Source organism: Passer montanus, unplaced genomic scaffold (genome assembly GCF_014805655.1).
Source record: "Passer montanus isolate IOZ18808 unplaced genomic scaffold, ASM1480565v1 scaffold32, whole genome shotgun sequence".
NCBI classification, from domain to species: Eukaryota; Metazoa; Chordata; class Aves; order Passeriformes; family Passeridae; genus Passer; species Passer montanus.
Window position 1 is genome coordinate 2,227,202 of NW_024367930.1, and position 17,064 is coordinate 2,244,265.

General features: G+C 39.0%; 1 protein-coding gene across 1 annotated transcript in view; it reads right to left on the minus strand.

Moving 5' to 3' along the window:
* Positions 1-17,064, minus strand: part of GLI3 (GLI family zinc finger 3) — a 206,035-nt gene that overhangs the window by 143,479 nt on the left and 45,492 nt on the right. The window lies entirely within an intron of this gene.

Here is a 17,064-nt window from a genome sequence, read left to right on the forward strand (position 1 = left end):
CCCCGCCCCCATCTCCCTCCCTCTCTCTCAAAGGCAGTGCTTCTCCCATTAGAGGAATTAAAAGTGGTTGGTGCCATGCTAAATTTAACAAGCTCATTAGTATTCTTCCTGTGTGCTTCCTAGTGAACTCTCCCTATTCAAGCAGCTCTCTCTAGCTGAGGGGTCAGGCGGCTAATCATTAAATCAAACTAATGTCACCCTATCACAATCAGCCTAAGAGAAGGACGGTTTATTATTTCAGTTTATGCTAAATAAACGGTTTTACAAATGGTCTCCAAGCAAGGTCAACAGCAGCTTCAATTACAAGACAAACTTAACAAGAGTTGCTATAAACCAAGTGCTCCATATTGACCTAAGCACAAGCTCGGCTCTGCATATTGCCACTAGCAGGATTGTACAGGAATGCATATTGTAAAATAAAGGAAAGGGTAATCTTTTCTTTGCCAGAATTTGTGACTGCACAGAGACTGCTCATTCACCTCTCCCCAACCAGATTGCTGCTCAGCTCAATTCACCCCACACAAAGGCTGAAGACCAGACCTCAATGGACCGAGTGAAACATGTTCAAAACTAGGCTCTCTATTGTGACTGAATTTCTTAACATCTTTTCAAAAAGCGGAGAATGCCTTGAGGCTAAAGGAAGAAACAGGCTAATGGTGAATTGGGAATACTGAGCAAATTTCAGAGCCCTTTCCTCCTAGCTTTTGAGGTTGAAAGCAAGCTCTTTCCTTTCAAGTTTCAAAGTCCTTTTTCCTCCCGCAGTGTCACAGAAGGATTTGAAAAGAAGGTAATTGTGCTCACAGTCCCCCTGATCAGAGCTTACGTCCTATTTCTGGTATTTCAGAATACTTCTTGCAATAATGGTGCATATAGCTCAATCCCTTAACCGTCCTGCACTCTGCAATTGCTCATTAAATGAACAATTGCTGGTATAAAATGCCTTTTATGTTCAAGGTCTGGATATAAGATAAGCATTCTAGTACTCTAAATTTGGTTTACTAAGGAAACTCTCCATCATTAAATTACAAAACTGAAATCAGAATATCAGTCTTTCCCAGAAAAGTAGCATTTTAGATGCTGTGAGCCAGAAGGAAGGGGGAAGGTGGAATGCAAAAAAGATTGACTACTTAGATTCTTAACAGAACAGATACCTAAGTAAGAAAGCCATTTCCTTCCCATTTAAGAAAGTCTAAGTTTTTGATACCTGATATTCTTCTTTGAATATCTTGAATTCCTTGAAATGTTGCAATAGAGCAATTGCCAGGCTCATTAGGACACCTGTACCTGCACCTTCTTGCAGACACACACTTTTCACTACGCTCTGACCACCTTAAGAGCAACATAGGAGGAAACAGATCTGTAGGATTGTGCCTGCCTTTAGAAACAGCATGTGTTGTAAGCAAAATTTTGTTTTGGGTGAGTACAGTAGTTTAAATTGACACCCTTGATCCCAAGTTTGCTATTTTCCTGCATTTGGAGCAACTGCACAAGAAGCACTCTGGAAACACTAACACAGATATAAAGGACAATGATCATAATTGGTTTTTTAAATAGGCTCCAATTACACACGAGGCTACAAAATCTGCCAGATAACAATACTGTACTCACTTTATTTGCAATGCTTAAGCATACCTTATAGAAGACTTCTGTGCTTATAAATAACATACATAATCTGAGCTGAAAATTTATAATTTTCTATTCCCACTTGCAATGGCTCAGTTATTTTTTCTTTATCCTATGTGTAGTAATTTCCAAGAACTGATTTGTGATCTATGGAATATGAATACACAGCACTTTTGTAATTTTGTTTGTTTGTTTTGAAAAACATGTTGTATTCTTTTGTTGTCAACTTTAGCTTTCACTGGAAGAAAAAGGATTTATCAATGAAGGAGAGAGGGGACCCAATCCCTACAATACCTACCTAATACTCCACTCACACTCCCTTATTCTCCTCAGATGACACATACATTCATGTTTGCTGCATCTGCTGCACAGCTTGGTTCAGTTCCTTTTTTGACAGTACAGAAGAGGACAGAACACAATATCAATATAGTGCCTATGACTTTGGACACAATATCAATACAGTGCCTATGACTTTGGAAACAGAGCCTGATCATGCATTCCTGAGTCAACAGCAGAGCTCCCACCGACCTGGACTAGACAAAACTGGGCTGGTACGGAGTTCACACCACTCCAACACTAAACCAGCAAAGCACTGTTATCAGAAGAACATCACTCACAGACTTTTCCAAATGTGTGAGTAACTCTTCCCCAAGAGTGATGGGGAACCTGAGAATGGCACAAAGCAGCTTTAAAAACTCAGGTAAACTTGTTCAGACCCCTAAATCAGAGAGAGACTTGTTAGTAGCAATGTCTTTACCTCAATTTATCTCAACCCAGATGAATTTACAGTGCTTGTTACCTCCACAGACACTCCCAACTAAAACCAAGTGACTGAAGCTAAACAGATATATATGAAATTATGTAAAATAAAGCCACATTTAAAATTTCATACAATCAAACACTTAATGTATTTATTTTACTGAGAGTCTGTTATCTACAAATCCCTGCATGAGATCTACAGGGAAATGCTAAAAATCTCACAGAAGCTAAAAAAATCCTACCGAGGAAACAGGCAGCTGTAGACACAGCTACCTACACACAAAAGCAGAGTGCTGTGGAAACCTTCTTGTCAGTCCCAGGATACAGCCTCAGAGGGCAGACAAAGAGGGCAGGAGGTAGGGCTGGGCTGCCTTACCCAAGTTCCGGCATCTTGCTGATCATGTGGAAAAAAGAGTAACATTTGGGCATGTGCCTGAAGTTACTGACCTGACACTTGAGCCATCCCAGTCTCTTCTTCAGAATACACTACTGAAGTTGCTTGCTGTGAACCAGATCCCTGCAGTATCCTGTTGGCCAAGTTCCCCTCCAGCTGCCCAGCTGAACCACCGATTAGCCAAGACGTGGAGCTTGCACCCGTGCAATGCCCAGCTGTGGCCCCAACCTGCAGGGCTGAGAGTCTCTGGGAAGCCAGTGAAGGGACTAATTCTCAGCAACTTGCAAGGTCAGCCTCCGAAGAAGTGGGAGCCTCACTTCTGAATAGACCCTCTCCCAGCCCACTTTCACACGGGCTTTAAAATAACAAAAACAAACAATTTAAATCAAAACGGCTGAAAACCATTTTCTCCCTTCCCAAGTTCAGGGCTACATGTTTCTCCCATGGCAGACAGTGGATTATTGTGGTGATACTTAACACCACTGGCGAGTGCAGCCCCCAGCACTCTGGTTTAGGTGTTAGTGACGACATTAACTGCGGCAGGAGAAACACTAAACCCTACACCTAGGTACCAAGCAGGTGGCAAGATTTTAAATTTACCTTCATGGGGCCTACAAGACCCAAATTTTGCTTGCTTTACTCACACTGAAATTCTGGGGATTCAGTGAAACTAGAGCAAGAGGGATTCATGGCCAGCATCAGAAATGCTCCAACCACTGGGCACAAATAGTCTGTCTGGAAAATGCACTGAAGATGTTGGTTGGCATGTGGAAATGCTCTATCGTAATCTTGATGAGAAAGGGCCTCTTAATAGTACCAGTGCTTTGTAGCTCCAGTGAACAAGAAAAAAAAAGAGAAAGCAATAATGCAGAAGTACAAGACATTTGGTGGTAGAATTAATTGGCAAAATTAACATCTTGCCTGTCATTTCTCCTTTTAAATTTGCAGAACTAGAAGGCAGTCAAAAGTATTTCCCTTTCTTGGTATAATAAATTTTATGTTTTGATTTTGCTACTTGAGGACTGGGAAACTCAAATGAGAAAAAATACTTCTTTGAAGAACAAAGTTACTTTTTCATTTCCCCTTCCAAAAAACTGTTCTACCTTACAAAATTTAGCAAAGACTGAAAATTACTGTGCAACAGCCTCAGCAAACTAGAACATTTGCTCAAGGTCTGCTGATCAGGGATAAAACTCAAGCTTTGCACTTTCAGAATATCTCCAGGATCGTTGCCCTTCAACATCTGGACTGTTCAAAGAGCTAAGAGAGTCAAATATAACTAAAAGACAACAACAGACATCAGGATCTGACCTTTGGCAACTATTTCTCAGAAAGAAAAAGCTCCTCAGCCTATTGTAAAACTCTCAAAAGGATCCTGATTTAAAAACATTATGAAGTTCCTTCCATTAGCCAGTTATTAGACTGTTAGTCATTGCTTACTTTGAGCAGGCTAATTAGTTACATCAAAGGCACTACAATAAATTCCCAGGAGGGTTTTGGTGGGGGGGATATATTTCTCAACCGTCTAATAGCACGTTTATGCCTATCTGTGGGTAACTGCCTCATTTCACTCAGACACTGGGGGACATATTCTGTGCTGTCACTTTCTACCAAGCCAGCAGCAAGACCAGGCCTTAAAGCTGTTTGAAGCCTGATATAAATGTGATTAGCCATGCTTAAAAGCCACAAAAGAGTGAAAAAGGAGTTATAAACCCTTTGGTGCGCCAACCTTTTGCACCATCTACAGCACAGACACCTTAGCCTTGAGAGAATTAAAGAACCCAGTTATTTATAGTGTTGCATGCAAACAGAATTATATTTCTTCCCTTTTTCCTTGGGTGAGTTCAAACTCCTAAATGGAATCATTAGCAAATCACTAAGTGGTTTGCAACAACCCAGGCAACCCTTCAGTTTAGATGGCAGATATCACCTATTTAGTTGCAAAATTTACTTATTGCTGCATCCTTTTGCACAGCTGCAGTAAGACTTTTGTTTCCATTATATCCCTGTACTTCTGGTCTCTAAAAAATACCAGTTGTTTAAAAATACGTTATGGGTTACTCTCCTGATTCACAGTGGCTGCAATCTCCGGACAATGATTTCACCTAAGTTTTCTAAGGGCAAAATTTGAATGTCACATACATTTCTCTGTGCAAATGTGTATGTACTTCTACATACAAAAGTGTGGTCACAGGCACTCACAAATTCAGCTCCACTTACATTCCATAAAATCCAATCAACTGCAGATGCATGATACATGATGTCTGCAAGTAAGAGTAAGTGTCCACGCAGGCAGGCTGGATACCTGTATGTAGAAATAAGACTTTTCACAGTCCTCATCAGTAGTCTAAATAATTCAGAAGAATGCTGCAAAACATCATAAGGTTTACAGCAAAGGATGTTTTCAAACAAAGAAAAACTCTTGAGCCCTCTACCCTAAGCAATCTGACATAAGCTTTGACATTAGTGCACTAGTTTAGAACAGCCAAGCTACTAATCCACAGATATTGCAAAATATTCCTTTTATCAACAGTGCTTCTCTACCAGAAATACATTCTGAACACCCCAAACCTGGCTTTTTTACCTCTAAAGCTAAAGCTCAGGAGCTTTCTTCTCTGCCTGGAGACACTGCTTATAAAATAAAATATCTCTCCTTAAGCCTTAAGATCTTGATCGTCCCAAAGACCAATCTGTTTTTTCTCCCCTCTGCTCATTTTCTGCTCAGTACATCCTCTAAAGCGGATGTACAAGCTCTGGCAGAGGCGCATGCTGCCATACTCTCATCGCTCCTGCCTTCATATTCCAGTCATCAAAAATACTAACAGCCACAGCAAGCAGCCTGGGTCCCAGAATGGGTGCATGTGAGTGGGTAAGGAGAGATGGAGATTGGTGAGCCTGGAAGAAAAGGACAAAGCAAATTCTTCATACCATGATTTCCCTCACGTAGGGGATGGAATCCTCTCAAAAGCTTTGAATCTTTGGATGCGAGGAGTTGGAGAATTAAGACAACCAGTCACTGGCTTACTTGTCAGTGCCTCTCTCCTCCCTTCATCACTTCCACTGCACACTTCTGGCCAGGCTTTCCATTCTCTGGCAGGGTCTGCCAGCCCTGTCTGCTACCTTTGAGAAAAGGCAAGAAAGCTGAGACACACCAGCTTTTTCCAGCTTCTCAACACAACCCCACAGGAGCAGGAACTGAATGCCAACCAGATCACTATATGGATGAAAACAAGTTGATGATTAATGTTTTCTGTTGAGTTTCAGGGATGAGAAAAACTGGTTTTGAGACTTTGCTTTTTTGATTACTTAAGCTTTTGTCTTTTTAACCTTAATGCTGGATAACAGATTTTAAAAGACAGTGGAATATTGGCCTCAAGCTTTTACTGATCACTGATTTACTGCATATAGGTACTTAGGTGCTTATAACTGCCTTAAGCAATATTGTAGATTTCCATTTATCAAAATGCAAATGGCACCTCAGATCATAACAACAGCCAACTTAGAAAAACAATCCTATGTTCACAAAAAAAATGGCAGGACAACAATAAAGCAGCACTCTCCTCCTACTACAGTAGCCATGTGAGCTCAAAAAGGGCATTCTTAAACTGCTAATCAGGTTTTGCTGGCTTCATCTATCCACAATCTGGGAGGAGATTTCACCGTTTCCTTATTATTTTTTTCATTTGTATTCTTGGCTACCTACATTCTCAGGCAACATCCATTTCAAAGAAAAATAAACTAAGTTTTATCTCTCAAAAACATAAAAAATAAGCATGATTTCTATGAAAGGAAGGCTGTGTAAGGGAAAGGGAATCACTTGCAAAGTTCATTTGGCTATATACAAAGCAAAAGAAAAAAAAAATCACCGTGCAATACCCAGCAGTATAATCAATTCTGTGACTTCTGTGTGCTGCAGAGGAATGCAAAACTGCAGCCAGCACAACTTTGTCTTCTTCACTCACCAAATGCATAAAATACTGATAACTGATTTCATAAGAGACAAAAATATTTTTATACAGCAAGTAAGAACAGTGTGATTGAAGGATTCAAGGTCCATTTGATTTATATACAGAAATATCCACTTAGATTTGAAGGCAAAATGTGTTGAAGAGTTAGCCCAAAGCTGCCCTGCAAATCACCCTGCATATTTTAAATGTTCTAATTCCGAAAAATCAGAGCATGCCTCCCATTTCTATTACGTCAAATGCTCATCCACAACTTGCACAACTTGTCCACAAATACCTAACTGCTGACTAATAGCTATTTACTGTGTCACTCTGAAGGCAAAAGAAAATAAAAAAACAACACATAAAACCAGAAGAAAACCAATAAGTCAACCTTTAAGGAACTACTGCCCTGAATTCAGGTGGCTTACCCCATCCAGACCCCTGCTATTCTTCCAGCAGCAGAGAAATGTCATTCAAAACACTCTGCTTCCCCCTCTTCATAACAACTACCTTAAGTGCTGACTCGTGGCTTTTAATAAACATCCTGAATTATTGAATAAGTGGACCTGATTTACCAACATCTCACCTAAATAGTCAAAGAAGCTTCTTCTCCAAATAGTAGCCATGTTCTTTCTTCCCCAGTGCAGGACAGAAGTTCCATCTTGCTGGCACCAACAAGAATTCATTTTTTTCCTCTATAAAGCACAGCCTTTTGGAACCACAGTGCAGATACCTCCCACATCATACTGTCAAATTCATCAAATTAAGAATAATACTTTTATGCTAATCTCATTGTTCATACCAGTTTTATCATAAGACTTGGAAGCATGAAAACTAGAGGACAACTTGTAGTCTAGATACCTCCAGATACTTCTACAGTTATTCATGACTATGTTGTCAACTGTGCCACGATCATTTGTTGTATTAACATCCTTCTTGCAGAGGATATGAGATTTAACACATTTGTCCTATAAAATTCAATTAGCCATTTCAGATGCACCAGAGTTAAAACATCAAAACCAGCTAGCTTTAAAGAAGAAATTCCCATTAGAAATCACAGTTTTTTCATGGCAAAAAGACTGACACAGCCTTCTCATAGCAGAATACATATTGGGCTTGCTTGTTGCAACTCCTTTCTAAAGACTAGAAAAAAATCTTTTCCAGAGCAGTAAGGTTACCACTGTTAGCTGCACTGAACTACATACTTCCCTCTCTTTTGGGTCTTATCTTCAAAAATCACGGAAACAAAGATGTAAACTTGGACATTAAAGAGTGTTAACATCAAAGTATATGCACTACTTTTGATATTAACCAAAGCCCTGAACCAGCAATCTAACTGGCACAAATCAGGGGTGTCTGTAATTTCAGAAACAGCTGAACTGAGCTCTGTGCCGTGGCCTGCATTTGCTCACTGACTTTTCAAAGCACACTACTGCTGTATGTTTTTACAACTACCTGCCAATCAAGAAAGCAGCAGGAATCCAAATTCACTTCTTCGCATTTTCACCATTTATCTGTCCACATTTCTTAACACGTGAAGTTTTCTATTTCTTTCTTCTCCTTTAAAAAATTTTAAACCTTTAAAAAATTTTAACATCTCCATCCAGAGCAATTTCTGTGCATTGGATCAAATCATGGCCTGTGTATGATCCCTGCCCTTTGGTTTACATAAAAGTTATTGTATATAAAAATTCAGCTGAAAAAAAAAATAATATACAAGTGCATAAAGGAATTACGTAAATAGATGTCAATAATAGATTAATATTTGTGTATTATCTCACCTGTATTCCCCCATCCTCCCCACCATTCCATCTATTATCATATATCACTCTTATGGTCTGTATATCCCATTAGAGCTTCAAATTCTTTCATCAAAAAAGTTAAGTAAAAGAATATGTTTATGATCTCCTAACCTTTGCTATTTCCCACAAAAATCTGGGGTTTCATCAGCAGTCACACACACTCCCCCTTATTGAAGACATTCTAATGCCACCTTCATTGCTTGCATTCAAATGAGTCTGCACCAGAATTTACAGGCAGGACCTTACAAAAGGTCGGTAAACACACTCAACTAAGCAAGTGTCCTACAGAAAAGGCAGTGCAAAAAATGCAGGTAGATAGCTGGACAACACTTTAAATTTTAACTTTCCCTTGTACTTTAACTCACCAACTTAGTCCATACTTAAGTCTTCACAAGACTCAGAACATCTTATTTCATAATATGTTATAAAACTTTAGCTGGGGCAACACATTATGCTTGAACTATAGCATACACATCTCCATTACAAGTATAAACTTCAGGATGAATGGAAAGAAGACAGGAAAGAAAAAGCTCAAGTTTTAATTCCTAGCATTTTTGGTACCCTTTTAATGTTTTATGTTAACAGAACAAAACCTAGGATACCAGGATGCATGCTGGGATGCAACAAAATGTAGTAGATAACTGTACTCAGAGGGATGGCTCTCCTCCCACAATACAAGACTGAATAATATCAAGTGAAGGCAGAAAGCAGTATGGTATCTATTCTACATGTCTTTGAAACTCATTGATTGGATTAAGACATTTTTGTCTGAGGCAAGAGTTTCTATAGCAGATTTCTACCAAGAAAAAGACAGCAGCTAGGTGGAAGAGATGCTGTATTATCAACCCTCTAATATCAAGGTTGCAGAGTAATTTCTCTACATCATACAGAAAAAAGTATTAAGGAACAAGTGTAATAAACTTCCCACCAGAAAAAAAAAAAAAACAAAACAAAAAAAAAAAAAACCAACAACAACTTTGATCAGAGCCAGCATCTTAACCAGACACCAGAGAATCAAGACAGAAAGCCATGCCCTGGAGGCAATTCCCAGGAAGGTCCATTTCTACTCCAAGCAGCTTTGCATTTTGAGCAGAGCTGCTGATTAGGGATGTGATCTGGAACAAGTTTCCAGGACAAATCTTACAAAAAATCAGCACCAGAGTGCAACAGAATCACATGAGGTATTGTCTTGAGGACTAACATTTGTCTTCCACAATCCCCCTCAACCACTGAGGAATAGAATGAACATGAATACTTTCATGTACCCAGAAGGTTTATCAACCACTCATGAAATTATAAGCAGACATGAAGACCAACTATAGAGTCTGTTTTGCCAGACTGACTATACTTTTCATCAGAAACTGAAAAACTGTACATGAACAGTCTTGATGAAGAACAGCAAATAAAAGTGCGGCCCAAGAGTGATCATTGTCATCTTCATAGACCAGGAGCATGGCTGCAGAAATACCAGACTTGTATATCAGAAGCTAGGTTCACTGGCAAAAGAGCTTTCTTCTCAACTTCTCAACCAGACCTGTCTTCACTTCAGTGGAAGCAGGAAAAAATGGAGGAGTGGGCACAAAGAAAGCTGGGAACAAATTACATCTTAAACCAATAAAATACCCATGGTCCATCAAGTTGTCTCATTACTGAGAAGTCAGTAATCAAAATTTTAATGGCATGCAAGCAGGTTTCTGAATCATTAGGCAACAGAACACATTGTCAACAATATCACTGAACAGAGGGATAGAGAAAAATCAACCATCACTGTTTAATCACTTAGGACTCTGTCCTGCAGCTATTCATCTGAGAAGCACAGAAGTCCTTTATACCACTGCAACTACCTGCTCTGTAGCAGTAGTTCATTAATTTATCCTCCCTCATACCAAATTGTTGTGTTTTACCTCCAAGGACTTGAGAGTAGGTATGCGTTTTTGCCACAAGTGTAAAACAAAATTATCATGCACTGTTTATGAAGCATGACACATCTATGCACACACAGAACTACTGGAGCATGAACAACACAAACAAGAAAAAGGATAGTTTGAAAGAAGCATCCGGCCCACAAGAGAAAGACATGACAAAGTTATGGCTGCATCACACATGTAACTACCATCTGCTCCAAGACACCAAACGCACCATTTTTCTCTGCAAGACTCCAGCTTCATCCAGCTCCACCCACGAGGTGGACAGTGTGTATTTCATAAACAGTCTATCACTCCCTGGTTCTCATCTTGGAGTTCAACATATGGCCCCTCTGCTCCATGTAGTGGCTTCATTGAAGCCCAGCTCTGCAGATAGATTATTAATTTCCTCCTGGACTTTCTCTGGCACACATTACAATATCCAAGTGCTTCATTAGTAGTATGAAAATATTTTTTTACAATAGTTCTCACAACATGAAGAGATGGTCTTGTCCACTACTCACAGAGACTACCAACTTAAGTGTCCCCAGTTGTACATGCATAGTCTAGAGAGCCTGAGAAACCATTCTCAGAGAACCCAATTTCAGAGTATTTAGCATCAAATCTACTTTACACAGTTTGTATCTTCAAGCAATATCTATAAATGTATTTTTTAGCATGCCTACAAGCTTGCCTTTCTGAAAACCAGATGCAAGTCACATACCAAGAAACATCACTCCTATACTGGTGATGTTGAGCTGCCCCAAGTAGCAAGAGCTCTAGGTTCTATGTAATTAATGACACTGCAAAAATTCCTATATTTTTGCACTTTTATGGTTAAAGTATATAAAAAGGTGGGAGTTATGACTGAAGAATTCCTCATTTCTGGGGCCATTTATAAAAAGCTGCTCTCCAGCAGGTATTTTGTTATCTAAATAGGAGTTCAGTCTGTAAAATCTCCTTCTATGGTAGCAGAAAGATATTTTGTCTTCCTCATTACGTATTTTAATGAAATACAGAAATTTTTATCACCAAGACCTCCACCTCACGGTCAATTAAACAATAGCTGGCCAAGTGGGAGACAGACTATTATAAAAGAAGAAAGTGGGGAGAGAAAGAGAAATATTACAGCTGCATGTCAGTTTCTTCAGATCACCACACAAGGAAGGGATGAATCCATGTGATCATTTCATTAAAGACTGCACTATATAAAGGCACAGAGAATTCTATGTTGACATTCCTGATTTTGTGATATAAATAATATTCCTTAATTAAATGATAATACGTATCTTCATAGTATTAAAAAAGGCAACAAAGGAAAAAGCAAAATGGGAAAACAAATACAGCAGCCATAAGAAATGGGTGATTTAATTCAACCCACTGACCCTTTGAAAGACAACAAAACACCTTGTAACCTCAGTAAATTATCATTTCCCCAAGACATTCAGGCCAGAAGATGACAGCATATCAAGGGTTCACAGACAGTTGGTGATAAGAGGACATTTTGCATGTTGAACCCCACCCCAGGCTTTAAAGACAAAAATTTTTTTTAGTGAGAACAAACTTGCTGCTTTTTCCACTAACATGCATATTTTCTGCTCCATCTTTCCTCTTGTAACTTTGAAAATGCTTCATCATCCTGACTACTATCTCCTCCCAGACCTATTTGCTATTCCAACACTCACTCCACAATCCTCTCATTTCAGACCCATCTTCTTTAACCAGTATCTGTTAGCCATGAAATCTATCCTCTTTGTCCTATTCCTTGTGGGAAGAACCTCTTTGCTCAGTTGTTCCTATCTTCTCTCTCAATATGTCTTTTTCTTAATCGTCAGTCATGCATGCCAGTCATTGTGCCCCATTTCTGATGATTTCCTGTCTCTCCCTCTAGGTTCTCTGTCCAATCTCAGCACACTGAGCTTAGGCTCCTTTCTTCAGCTTCTTTTTACGGGATCTTTTCTCTCTTACCCCTTTTCTCCCTTCTGACAGGGCTCCCACTCTCCAACCCACACTCATCTAAACAGAAATCTTCCCCCATCATTGTGAACATCAAACCCTGGACCAGCTAAGGAAAACTGGTGGAGGTGTTCTTCACATGGTATTCAAAACAGTGGATCCTGTAAGATCATCTTCAGTTTTCTCTCACTGTTCCTTTTACAATGTGCAAGCATTGCCTTTTCATTGATGCAGCTGGCTCATAATAGTGACAGACCAAAAACACTAAGGTCTACTTGCATGCTTTGCAGGAAGAAGAAAGATAATATCTGAGGAACAATTATCTCTGCAACTCTCACAGCTGCAGTTAAACGTATGGAAGATGAGAAATGCCATTTCATACAATGAGACTCAGAAAGTAGGAACTATCTCACGTAACTCTTTTGTTGTCTAGGCTCCTTCTATTGTTGGCCGAGAAATGATGCCTCCAGATTGGCATTCAACCTACCTCAAATTGGAAGGACTCATCCTTTGAATGTACATCACTGACTACAGATCACCCAGTTAGTCATTTACCTTTCAAAACACAAGGGTAGATAAGATGGATCTACTATCCAACTTTAGAAATATGGGGAATGCAAACTGGTTTTCCACAGTTTTATATATAAGGTACTATTTTGCCATTCAGTAATCATATCTGCCTTCAATCATCAGTTTACTTCTGCAACTGTTTGATCTGATTTATTCTTTAAATATCATAAGCAGCCAAACTGAAGCTAATAAATTTCATTCTCTATTTCATTACAACAACCAAATACCGCAGAGGAACTTGAAGACCAGTGAATAATCCTCACTTTCAGATGATTCATCTAATCTTTACTGGAAAAACTTAAGTCCCAGTGATACATGCAGTTTCTTAGGATAGACCTGATCATCTTCTCTCACTGCTTAGATAAGGAAGCCATGCCAAACAGCACCAAAACTGAACATCAGCACTGAAACAGCAACCAAATAACATTACTCATCTTGACTGGTTGTTTTAATCAAATATACAGTCTACCATTTTGTAGTAAAGGTACAATAACATAGACAAATCAATACAGGCGAATTCTTCCAAAGCCTAGAGAACACCAAGCATTTGCAGCTTTATAATCTGTAAGACTACAATAGGTGTTTTATGAGATAGGTAGATGGACCCGTTCCGAAATCAGTTCCCTGGGTCACACGTCACACTTCAGAGATACCTCGCTGTAGACCTCTGACTGCCTGAGCTACAAATGTACTGAATGTTGGTAAGACCATTTACATCAGTGAATCATCCAGAAATTTTCAACTTACAGACTTTATCATCACTAAGCCATTGCAGTCCTGATTTACTCACCTGTAATGTGTTTAGCACCTGAATTTCTGAAATATATCTGTCCTACTGAACAACTAGTATTAGTCTGTGCCTACATAGAAGTCTGGAGATGCAAGACACCAGGATCTCCACAAATGCTGTGCAGCTGGTACTTCTGTGACTTTTGTCTCTCTGTATCTGTTTTGCTCTTCAGGCTATAAACTCTCCACAGCAGGAACTGTCTGTTATCAGACATATATCCACAAATGAGCAAAGTGAGCCCTCTCAGAATGGGTCCTTCAAAAGTACCACAAAAATGTTTTGGCTACACAATTTGAGTTTCTCAGAGAACTACCTGAGACCCTGTATTTAAAAATCAGTTACCCAAATAATATATGGTTTTTTACCATAATGCAAAAAAAAAAAAAAAAAAAGGTGTACTGTTCATTCAGTGTAAACGTATCTCAGTCACGTTGGAAGTACAAAAGAAGTATAAGAAATTTTCCCATGTCTAACTGGCATCACTAATATTTCACAAACTAATCTCTTGAGTGCAACACTCAGAATATTCACCTTTCCATTGCAATTTTTATTTTGTCTTTCTTCTTCACTTTGAATGTGCCTTTCTTCACCACTGCAGAGGTAGTTTGCCTGGACAAAAAAAGATCGGGAACTTTCAAGTATTTTCCTCTACCTTTTTCAATTGTTACTTCCAATAACAATTGCAAAATATCACTTGAGTTGGAGGTATCATTGGTCTGATCAAATGGAAAAGAAAAAAAGCACATGTACCCTATCTTGCTGAAAAGACTTAAGAAAGAAAGAATCCAGGAGCCAGTGAAGATTGATGAACTGTACAGGACAGTTAATTGTCACTGTTCCCAGATGAGTTATTAAATCTGTGGAGTAATTAAATCACATCTCGTCTTTCTTCTTACACAGCCTGGACAATCTCCATGTTGGAGAAACGAGGGTAGAAATAAGAGAGAAAAGCTATAGATTGCTTTACTTGCAGAGCTTAAGACAACTTTGAAGCAGCCCTTGCTGGGATTACAAAAATCATTCAAGAATTGTTTTAAGTGTGGGTGTCAGTAAATAAGGCTAAGGGTAGCCTTAGAAGTTCAAGAAAAATTCTCAAATATTTGTGCTTAGCTGGTATACATTTAGATTTTATCTTTTCAATGTTAACTTGCGTTGTCAAAATGTTTGATTTCCAATTTGAGAGAGGCTATTTTTACCATTGAGGAATAATGAGTTTTAAAACACTGTTACCATTGCTTAACAGCTAACCAAACTAGAGAGAAAAACAACCACAGAACAAAACTGAAGCAAGGGAATTGTTAACAAAAAAATACTTCTCCCTTCAGCTCTACAAAGAGATCAGAGAACAGTTCTTTACTCAAACCAGATTTTAGATGCTTCCTTCCGTGCACAGTACATATGGCTTGCATCTATTTTTTCTTTAAAACAGAGCTACATTTCTTCCTGTTAGTAAACATATCAAGGCTCTTAGGAGAACTAGCAACAGCAAAATTTTTCTTGCTTTTAATGTAGGGTATTCTAAAGAGGAAATAATTTCTCTGACCATATGCATAAGCTGAATGGCTTTGTAAGAGTTAACAGGTAAAAATACTGCCTTACCTAAAAATTTATTCATTTTTACACAACTAGCACTTGAGGAGCTGTGTGTCTAGCACAAAAGTACTTAAACAAAACTGAATTTAACTTGACAAGAACACCTGCATTACCTCTTCCCCTCCAAGCTTACTTTCCCACCTTTCTCCTTATTCCATCTTTTTCTTTTATATGCCATCCCTTTCATACTCGCCTTTTTTCTTTAACAAAAGTCACTGCTGAGTAAAATATGAAACGCTAGCATGGGAACAGATAATTCCTTCCCACTGCCCTATCACCCCTTCCTCTGCCATCCTAAAGGCAATATAGTTTCTCAGAAAGAAAAGTTGATAGCAATTTTAAGCAAAGCTAACAACTGAAATATCGCAAGTTTCATGCATCACGCTTCCAACATAACACAGCACTGTCCACCCTATCCAGCAACTGGCTCTAATGTATTTAATTTCCCTCCCAACCTTCTCAGTTTGGTATCAAATACAGGAGAGAATTTGACTGCACATGTAAATGGACTGCTAGTCCAGATTGCTAGTAATGCTATTTGTCCATATTTGCTATTTGCTATTTGTGGCGAAAAAAAAAAGCAAGGGATCTGCATAGAAAAACATGCAAAAACTGATTCAGCAGCAACATCTTACTAATATTAATGGTAAACACAGCTGGTAGAAACCCAATAGCAAATGAGAGCATAACTGAGATGTAGAGAGATCTGGGGGCAGCTTATGCAAATATAGGTTAGAAAAAAAAAAGCTCTCCGCTGTATAAAAACAGAGCACTGGGGGTGAGGTGATGCACAGCAAAGAGGAATCCTAGATTAAACCTATGGGCTACTCAGCTCTGGATGTGTCACTGACTTCCAGCAGCAGGACAAGTCTGCAGTTTGCAAGAATGATACTGGGGAAGACAAGTCTACAAAACAGATGTTTAAATGCTCTATAAACGAACTTCAAAAACTATCGACACAACAGAAAAATATGCCACTGTGAAGGCATCCAGCATTATCTTGGTAACAACTGTACAGTGCAACGAGCTTGGAAACGGCCAAAACAACTACAAGCCAGTAATTTTGAACAAAAAGATCTGATGTATCCACCCAACTCTGACAGACTAGTTATTTGATACTAATTGGGCTCTGCTAACAGCATGGCAAGAAGAGGCTGTACTGTGGGGCTACAGACAGCAGTCATTTATATAATCTCAACATTTTAACAGATCTTTGTTATCACAGCTTGGCATCAATACTGTATTCTGGAAAGTACCGCTCCCTGAAAGCCTTTCAGTCTGCTATTTCCACACTTGCTACTATGCCAATCACAATGACTTCCTCTGAAGCATCCAACTTTCCTAGCAAAAGGCACATACTAAATAATGACAAGCCAGAAGCTCTCCCATTAACAGCCATTTTCATCTGTCCATCCATCCATCCCACTAAATTAAAAGCATTAAGTGCATCGTTGGAACCTTTGTCCGTATCTTTTCTTCCCATGGTCAAACTGCCCAGACATCACTGCACACAAAAGCATACAATAGTATCCTTTTTTTCCATGGGTACCATGCATCTCTTGATAGAAATATAAAAAAAACAAGGTTTCTTCCGTCTCAGAATCCATACACATAAACATAGCTACTGTCTAAGAAGGTTTGCATGCAACTGTATATCATAGATGTTATCAATGTTGACATTTTACTTACAACCTTTAAGTCAGGGGTCTTGTCCATATAATAAGCA